This window comes from Haliotis asinina, chromosome 1 (genome assembly GCF_037392515.1).
Source record: "Haliotis asinina isolate JCU_RB_2024 chromosome 1, JCU_Hal_asi_v2, whole genome shotgun sequence".
NCBI lineage: Eukaryota > Metazoa > Mollusca > Gastropoda > Lepetellida > Haliotidae > Haliotis > Haliotis asinina.
This window is the reverse complement of record NC_090280.1, coordinates 53,691,944-53,701,153: the sequence shown is the minus strand read 5'-3', so window position 1 is coordinate 53,701,153 and position 9,210 is coordinate 53,691,944. Positions and strand designations below refer to the sequence as shown.

Sequence of the window (9,210 nt, the reverse complement as noted above, 5' to 3'; positions counted from 1 at the left end):
CAGTTGTTGGCAATATTTAGCCTGATGTTACCTTGTATTGTCATCTGTAGTTAACTTGTTTAGATCTCTCATTTTAGATGTTACATAACATACATTCATCTACAAGAGATTCCAAACATAAATGGACGGGATGGGCCAAATTGTCAACATATATATGTATGCACATCTCATATGAGTATTTGTTTAAGGGACGTTGTTTGCAGGTAATTTCACTGAAGGAGGTAAGAGCGATAATGGCATTGATTTGATTGTATGTGCTAAATAAAACATTGGAACCGCAGCATTATCTCCAGAAAATCTTTCACAACAGCATTCATGAATTCCCAATGTTCTTACTAGCAGGTTTAATTAACACCTGGAATATGAGTGCACATATGACAAATACATCATGTCACTGGCACAGGTGTCTGTAAACACAACGTTACCAATGACTGCGTCATATAATGTCTGAACTTTCAATTTTACTTTGTGGACCAGCTCCCCATGTATTTAGGTTTCACTGATTTCTGATTTAGGCGTACAAGTGAGCATCCGAGTACGTGAGTATTGAGTTGGAATAGGAAGGAAATACTATCGTCCCTTCATACCGGGCCATTATATTAAATCACCATCGTCTATGTTCACTGTACCTGGGAGGGGAATAGAAATTGAAGATGTGGCATGTGATAATGACTCACAGCAAACGCTGGTTATGTTGTGTTCACTGTCAAAAGTACTGTAAGAGAAATACCAGTTTTGTATGTAAGTTTCCGTGGATAGAAGTTGCCATGAAGCCGCTGACAATCTCTGTTGTACTGTATTCTGTCGACATATGCCGAACTGTAAATGACGGTGAGTGTTTATCATATCCGGATGCTTCAGCTTAACGTGGGAGGTTTTTCCAGATGTAATATCGTGCTTGTCCCACGTAAATGAAACCACAATCAATGTGGAATCGACAGTGAAGGCAAAACCGTTAAGTACCAAACTGTACTGATTTACCATTCGTAATCCATCCATCGTAACAACAACGTAGTCTTGAGAATACTCTGCATGGTATAAAGAGTCCGGACCCAGTGTAGGTTCGGGGTCCTCTGCTTCACGCAGCAGCTTTGGGGGATTAACAGTTAAGCTTGATTTAATTTGCAAACATTGTTTTCCCCGTGAGGTGTGATCCGACCAGCTAGATGACCAGTGGCCACAGCTCACAAGCTAGCTGGTTGGCAAGTGGCGGTGTATTTGGTTTGGCAACAACGCCACTCTAAGAGAACTATGTAACCTGGGCAAAAGTATGTATCCTGGTTGATATAACGTTCATGTCAAACTATAGAGAAGGCAATGCGTTCTATTTAGTACATTAAGTATCATGACAAGGATAGCAACTTCTTTTCTCAGGCCATCACAAAGGACAACTATATCAAAATCACGAACTAACAAGGTTCTTTTAACAATATTAGTTCTCATTTAATTATTCCATTTTAAAAAGAATTAGATTTGTTAAATGATTTGTACATAGATAACGATTTAATTAATGGTGGTTTAGATTAGTAACTGCGATTGTTCGTGGCCGTAGCCTCAATTGGGGTTGAGGTTTTGTAAAAGTATTGTGCTGAAGAGGTATGGAAGTCCTAAAGGATTCAAAGAAATTTACCAGCTTTCTTAAATGTTGTATTTGGTCATTTTAATTTGATCTAAATTTGACCACAATCGCCAGCGGCTGAAGAGTTAATGTAAATCCAGTAAGTGTCCATGCAGGTAGCAAAAGTACTGTAGGTTCCCATGGCCCCTAGTATGGTGATCTACCTTCAGTTGTTGGCAATCTATAGCCAATGTTTATACTGTACTGTCCAAATGATGTTATTACTTTGAACTGGTCGTTCGAGTTTGGTTGTAATTGTGATATCCTGGTTGTTTTACCGTCCTTTGATGACATGTGTCTATACTTTACACATATTACATTTCAGGTGTGTTCTTGTCAGAATATGGCTGAAAATATTAACTCACTATCCCCAGGAAGTCTTTGCAATCAGAGTGTTATATTTCACACTCATGCAATTTGTGAACATAAAGTGAACATCAGGATACTCCCCACAGGTCTTTAGGAAAGGTTTTATCAGGCCAAGTGTACCATCACAGCACCCATGGCGGAATAATGTTTCAGAATGTCTTAAAGGAAAGAAAAAATGAAGCTTAGAGAAACGTTAGAACGTTGCAATAAGTTCCAAATGTAGAGACGGAGATGAAATCAATCCAACAGAAAATAGAGGAATGTTGAAACGAAGAAAGAACTTTATTTGTAAATGCAAGACACAATCACAGATCATTCTGTAAAATCCGCATGTGAGAAAGAAGTAATAGATATTCTGGAGCTATGACACCGGATCAATTGTGTACATTTATTAAAACTTTGCTGTGACTATTCTACACTGCTTGGTGAAAACCAGTACAGGTATTCTATTACAGGAGACAGTGATAAAACCTAACTACACATGATTTTGTGATGGCTGGAACCTATTTCGGAACCGGGATCTATGAAACTGATTTACGAATTTTACACTTTTACTGTACAATATTTATCCTTCACCTGAACTTCATGATCATTTAAGTGTAGTTTCAGTCATCCAATCTATCCCATGTTCTTTAGTTAAGTGGAGATCCTTTCTGTGTCCTAATCCCATTGGGCAGCCGTTTCAAACACGGCTGCATAGCTATTAGTACCAGATGTCTAGTACATTAACTGAATAACCTCGAACTGCTTACTGCTCTGTAAGCTTTGGTGGATTCCGATATACATGATTTGAGAATTCACTGTGAACATTTCCATTTTTCATCCATCGAGCATGCATTACATGGAAAAGTTGTCAAACGTTTGGTTGGCTTGTTCGTCAAAACCTGGTCCAGGGATCGCAATTGCAGAACATCTGACAGGCGTCTTGAAGCACTGTTTCTTTAGAGACAATGTCAAACAATTAGAGAGTGAAGCTGCATATCACTTACTACACGAACTTCACAAATAAACCAGTTACGATTTGATGCAGTCAGCCTAATGTACTGTTTGCGTTCTGTGACAGTTCAACAGTTGATTCTGGCTTAAACTGGATCACGATGAAAACATATGTGAGAAGAGTCCCGATGATCTGTTTCAACAAAGAAGCAAAGTTTGCAAACTGCAATTGGATACTGAACAGTAGTGGAGAGAAAAATGTATGCGTTCTTTTGTGGTTTTGTTGTTGTTGTTGTTTTTGCTGTTGTTGTCTTTGTTGTTTGGGTTTTTTTGAGAGAGATAGAGAGTTTAATTGCATATGACGTTAAGGTCTGGCAAATAGACATGCATGGATCTATATGATCACAACATACCGCTAAGACTGTGTCCTTCGTGATGGTCACCAAGCCTGAGGCAGTGATTCCAATCTGGCGCTGAGACAACTTATTGGCGAACAGAGTGACCTGGGTGTAGAATTAGTAGAAATATTCACAACTAACTATATTTTCACTAAATAATATCTATGTTTCTCAAAAGCAATAAAACAATTTTGTTTATTCCAACATGATACCATTATCAGGATTTATCACAATATATTCCCATCTAAAATTCGAACTAATTGTATGAGATAAGAGTCACGTCGGAAATATTGTAAGTATATTAATTTAAATATACTTGGTAATATGGATCAAGTTTAACATGCAATTACTTTCACACATACATATTGAAATGTATTGATATTTAATACCCATCAAAAGTTTAGACTCAATTGTGTAGTTATAGCCATGTCTTGTTCTAAACTAGATTTTGAAAGAAATTTCATACTGTTCAAAGGTGTTTACACATAAAACGATGTATTGTAAAACAGAATCGTGTTTTAAGTAAGTCTAAACTTACGACGGGTGGCTTATGACAACTGTCATTTCGTCTCACAATGGGGGTTCCGTGCATTCCAAGTATCTCAGATATAGTATATATGCGGGTACTAACATATCAGGTGAAGACCTACGTACATCTTAGTGAGTTATGTGTTGCAGTATAGTAATCACAATGAAAAAGCCATGAAGTCAGTTTTACGGCAATGCCTGAGAGACAGTTTTAAATTTGTATGGAAAGGAACGTAAATTAATTCGACAATTCAAATGTTTTTGAATAACATAAATTATATTTCAAAACTATACAACGTCGACCTATTTGTCGTCTTACCAGTCCCATCACCCTGTCTGACATCTTTCTTCCAGCGAGGTCATGGAGGATCATCAAAGGTCGGTGTGCCTAAATACAAACATTCCAGTTTCTTTGCTGTACAGGTTGCATAGAAATACAAATCAGATAATTTACTTACTGCAACAACTTAAAACGTAAGATATAACCATATTGGGGTTTGTAATAGGAACTGACCATCAAGCCCTCCCAATCCAAAAGAAAATGTAAACATCTTTGTTTGATCTTGGCTGGAACTGGATTAAGTACAGGTGTTGAAATGGTGTACAGTGTATCGGTAAGCATTTCCAACCTTGACAGTGTTTTGCTCTAATCCAGTTTTTGAAGGTCATAATTGTTTATCCAGTTCTCAGTAATAAAGACCAGATTGATAAATTGCAAAAAGGAACACATCACAGATGGTTTGATGTACCGCCTTCTAATCACAATTCAAACACTTACCGCTTCGTTCAGTCTGATACCAAGATAGGTGAGAGTGATGAGGTTAAGTATGGAGACGACGCCGAAATAGGCCGAAAAGCCAATGTATTGAATGGCGGCGCTGTCGTTGATGAAGATATACAGGCAGAAACATATAATCAGGAACGAGGTGAGATAGGCAGCAGCCACATGTATGGATATAAAGGAACACACATAATCCACTAAGTCTGTCAGTGAGGCATGGTAATCTCGAATGTCCTCAATCTCCTCTTCGTTAACGGATCCTTCAGATGCCTGTACCAGTCTTTGTGTGCAAACATCATATTCATGGGTGAGTAGGAGGGAGATGGACAAAAACAGAAGCAAAAGTGAAATGATTTGAAGAGTGTTACAACCACCATATAACACACTTGAGACAATTAAAGGCCAATATAATTTGCTGGAGGGCTCACTGTCTATGCCTGTACTCATTCCACAGGCTACACACATCAACGCTGCGACGACTTGTAAACATAAGCATGTGATCTTTATCCTCTTCCTCAATAATGGCTTTGGAGTAGAACTATTAAACTTCAAGCGTGTTTCATGAAGACGTTGGCAGAATACACGTATCTGTCTGTGCATGTTGGTACTTAGACCCCAGTAGATCAGTGATAACACATCCATAACATGACTCGATATTGCAATACTTGTATCGGTGAAAGAATCGGCTTTCATATAGGATTTTATCCCATTGACAAACATTAACATAAAAACTATGCACACCATACTTGAATATATGCAGGCAAGTACCGAGGACGGGTTGCATCGTTTAGCTGACTGTGACTGCTTGAAGTCCCATGATAACCCAGACAATGCCATCAATCTCTGGATTCTAGACAATGTTTCCCCTACATCATCTGTATCACTGGATGGTCCAACTGTGTTTTGGAAGACCGTCACAGTGGTTGACATAGTGGGTGTCTGGTATTGGATGTATTGACACTAGACCTATCTTCCCATAACTTCTTGAGACTTCTTTTTCCAGCTTAATGCCACCAGTATTTGGTACATCGACGTTCGTAGAGAACTCAACATACATTCATCTACAAGAGGTTCCAAACGTAAATGGACGGTATGAGGCAAATTGTCACTTAGCATGTATTTGTATGCACATCTCATATCAGTATTTGTTTGAGGGACGTTGTTTGCACGTAATTTCACTGAAGTAGGTAAGAGTCGATAATGGCATTGATTTTACTATGTGTGCTCAATGTAAGAAGAGCATTATTTCAATTATGGAATCCGAGAAGGGACATTGTCGCGTTGTCGCATTGTCGCGTTGTCGCCCTCTCAAAAACAAGCAAAATGACGCACAAATTAACCAAAGCGCGAAAATGCGACAATGCGACAACGCGACATTTCGCCTGTTTGTCGCATTGTCGCGATATCGCGTGTCGCGTTTCGAATAACATTTTCTCTGTTCCTCCCAAAGTGCGACACGCGACATAGCGACACTTTTCAAGGTCAAAATGTGTCGCGTTGTCGCATTGTCGCCCTATCTACGATGTGTATAAAAAAACCTAAACATTTACTTATTGTTACTTTTGATGAAATGTCGCGTTGTCGCATTGTCGCGTGTCGCGCTTTATTAAAATATTGACCATAGTATGCATTTAACAAATTGACTGAAACGCGACACGCGACACGCGACAATGCGACAAAATGTATGTCGCATCGTCGCGTTGTCACGTTGTCGCGTTGTCGCCCTTTTTGTTACCGGTGTGCATGTGTAAAAAGTCAATTAATCTACGAATGCGCAGAAAATGTTATACTCTATTCCAGACTTCACTGGTCTTCCGTTACCTCCAATGGTTTTTAAAATCAAGTAGTGCTCGAAATGGCAATGGGCCTTCTCTTCTTGAACTTAATGAAAATCTTTCTTTATTGTTTTACATATTGCAAATGTATTTAGCCAGTCAAGTGTTTTCTAGCAGCAAAACGAATTAGTAGCGCAACTGTTCATTGTACCCCTGTCATTCAAGGCGGGGCAATTTGCTGAGCAGAGTTAGTCTCTTAGTCACACCAGATAGTTATTACCATGCGTTCAAATACCAGCACCATACACATTAATCACTTTGGAGATTTCGATGACAGGTGTGATTAAAGGTTGTGAAAAACTGAAATATTGTTAAAATTCAAGCCACATCGGCATAGTCATCAGGTGATGTCCTCGAATGGGTCACTATGTTCCATAATGTGGCTCCTGACAGTTTCGTGGTACAGTCCTGTCCGACGCTGATGAATTTGTCGGAGATCTGCCTCTGTTCAGCCAGCAGTGGATGGATACCAAGTAGAATTAAATATCACTTAACCATCCGTCACCTCAATGACAGTTTAGGTCGACTTTGAACGTCATAGTGGGAAAACGCCTTACGAATGGACTGTTAGCAGTAAGATATTGGAAACAATGACATCACTTGGTAGAGTTGCGGTACACTTGTAGTGCCAGAAACCAGCTTTCCCTCCCTCACTCCTCTCACTCTTCTCGCCGCTCCACTCCACTCACCCAAGGTTTATTGGTATAAATAGCACGGTATTTCATTACAATGATGTATTGTGATGCCCGTTTTCATTTCTGTTTGAATCCTATATTATTAATCCCGCACATAGTCTGATTCACAATATGCCTCATATTTTTTTCATACGGATACTAGATCCAGCGATACACATGCACTTGTATCGTTTCAAACCTACGGCTGCTATATCAAAAAAAAAAAATTCAGCAAAAGGGTCAGTCTGAATAGAACCATCCCGTTAAGCAACGACACTCAACCACTCTGGACTTTACGACTAGATGTAGGTTCATTTATCATTGTTCTGATGCCGATCCCTGGCTATCTGAACCCTTTAAAAATATCGAAACATAATCATACTTGTCATAGTTTTTTTTACATTCCGCCGTAACTAATAAAATTTTGATGAAATGTATTCACGCATTACTGCGCGTCGCGTTTTGTTAAAATACTGACTACAGTATGTATTATAAGATATTTACTAAAACGCGACACGCGACAATGCGACGACGCGACATTTCGTCAAAATGTCGCATTGTCGCATTGTCGCGTGTCGCGTTTTATTAGTTACGGCGGAATCCAAAAACTATCACAAGCATGATCATTTTTATTTGCTTTTTAAGAGCTGAGATACCCGTGATTCGAACTCAGAACAATGATAAATGAACATCCATGTTGCCGTGTAGTGTGTGGGTTAAGGGTGCGTGGTTAATGGCGCATTCAAACTGTCCATTTTTCTGAAGAATATTATGATTCAGTAGGTGCATGTTTGAAAGTAGTACATAAGTATCACTTGATCAAAGTGTCGCTATGTCGCGTGTCGCACTTTGGAGGAACAGAGAAAATGTTATTCGAAACGCGACACGCGACATCGCGACAATGCGACAAACAGGCGAAATGTCGCATTGTCGCGCTTTGGTTAATTTGTGCCTCATTTTGCTTGTTTTTGAGAGTGCGACAACGTGACAACGCGACAACGCGACAATGTCCCTTCTCGGATTCCATATTCAATAGAAACCTTTCGCAACAGCATTCACGTATTCCCAGTGTTAATGGGAGGTTTAATTAACACACAGTAAATAAATCTCCACATCTGACAAACACATCATGTCACTGGCACCGGGGTCTGTAAACACAACGTTACCGATGACTGCATAATCTCATGTCACATCCGTTAAAGGAACATCTTTTCCCAAGCCATCCCAAGAAACAACTATTTCAAAATCATGAAGTATGAAGGTTCTTTTTAACAATATCAGTTCTGATTTAATTACTGCATTTTAAAAAGAATTAGATGATTTGTTAAATGATTTGTAAATGGATAACCATTTAATTAACGGTGGTTTAGATTTGTAACTACGATTGTTCGTGGCTGTCCTCATGACCGCTAGTATGGTGATCCACCTTCCGTTGTTGGTAATCTTTTCCCAGTTTTTATACTGTACTGTCCAAATAACGTTATACATTTAAATTTGTCATGTTAGTTGGGTTTTTTGTAATTGTGATATGAAGGTTTACATGCCAAAACAACCTAAGTCATTTTTTGCAACTTTACAGGAGAGACGAGGCGGAAATAGGCTTAACTCATAACATGAAACATACAATGAAGGATTATGTGTCGTTACACGAGTTTCCATTAATATTTCAACATTTATTGCAAAACAATCATTTTTCACTTCTTCATTGCCTGCCAAAATGACTTAAGTCATCACAAGTTTCCATGGCAAAACAACCTAAGTCACAAAAGTTGCATGCCAAAATAAACTAAGTCACTAATATACTTAACTAATATGATTGTAACTATGATTATTATTCTATTTCAATCCTAAATGATAACAATGACAATAGAATAGGTCCTGGCATAGGCATGCAAGCCTAATATGATATGCAGTTCCCTATTCAAAAATTACTGCCACTAAAACAAGATGACATTGTGATAGCATGATCTCAATCACAAGCAACGTCACAGAGTATGGAACAAATCGTTTCCATAAAAATTTGAAGGTGCTGAACAAATTTTCCTTTTGACTAGCACACTGGTTGTATGGA

The 9,210-nt window shown here is 38.7% G+C and overlaps 1 pseudogene; it reads right to left on the bottom strand.

The window, feature by feature from the left end:
* Positions 1-2,975: 2,975 nt before the first annotated feature.
* LOC137258349 (gustatory receptor for sugar taste 64a-like) lies at positions 2,976-5,077 on the bottom strand (annotated as a pseudogene).
* Between the last annotated feature and the right edge of the window lie 4,133 nt (positions 5,078-9,210).